The sequence below is a fragment of the Poecilia reticulata genome, linkage group LG19 (genome assembly GCF_000633615.1).
Source record: "Poecilia reticulata strain Guanapo linkage group LG19, Guppy_female_1.0+MT, whole genome shotgun sequence".
In the NCBI taxonomy this organism is placed as follows: Eukaryota; Metazoa; Chordata; class Actinopteri; order Cyprinodontiformes; family Poeciliidae; genus Poecilia; species Poecilia reticulata.
In genome coordinates this window covers 262,165-263,058 of record NC_024349.1, presented here as the reverse complement: position 1 = coordinate 263,058, position 894 = coordinate 262,165, and positions in this window count along the sequence as shown.

Sequence of the window (894 nt, the reverse complement as noted above, 5' to 3'; positions counted from 1 at the left end):
TGTGTGTGTGTGTATGTGTGTGTGTGTGTGTGAGTGACCATTGAATGAACGGGAATAACAGGAGCAACTAAACCCAACATCATTTTAAATCATTACATCAGATTCAGTCAGAATGAATTCCTACCCATCATGCTCAGGGGAATTAAAGATGGCCGCCCGCTGTGTTCCCAGTCTAAACCCCAGTAAAGTTTAGATCCTCCAGAGTCGACAGAAACCTGGTTCCTTTCATCTGCTGTTGATCACATCAGATGATTCACTGCAGCAGGAAATGAATTCCTGCACAATAAACCTTCCTGTTATAAATCTGATATGAAGAGAAAACGTAGCTGAATGAAAACATGAAGGTTAGTTTCTGTGTACTGTAGCTGTGCAACGCTGAGTCGTCCCCTCAGTGACAGATGATGCAGACGTCTCCGCTCTCTCTCTCTCTCTCTCTCTCTCTCTCTCTCTCTGGTGTTTGTAGGTCAGCGAGGAGGGAGAGATTTATTCTCATTTCATCTCCTCTGCTTCATCTCTTGACCTGTTTCTGCACAAGAGGTAATTTTTAAAACCACAAATAAAGAAGTGATCAACAGGCCTGAGTAACTCTGGAAGAGCTGCAGGAAACCATGGTTCAGGTGGAAAGTCTGCTGAAAGGAAAAACACTCCACAAGTCTGAGCCTTGAGGAACAGCAACATCGCTGGAGAAAATCCTCAACAGGTTCRGTTTAGAGTTTGGAGCAAACMACGAAGTGAGTGGARGAGACAGAAATGTTCCGGAGAAACAGCAAAACGGCAGCTGAGAGTTTTCTTTCCTGCAGGAACAGGAAGCAGAAACAGGAGCTACTTCCTGCGAGAACAGGAAGCAGAAACAGGAGCTACTTCCTGCGAGAACAGGAAGCAGAAACAGGAGCT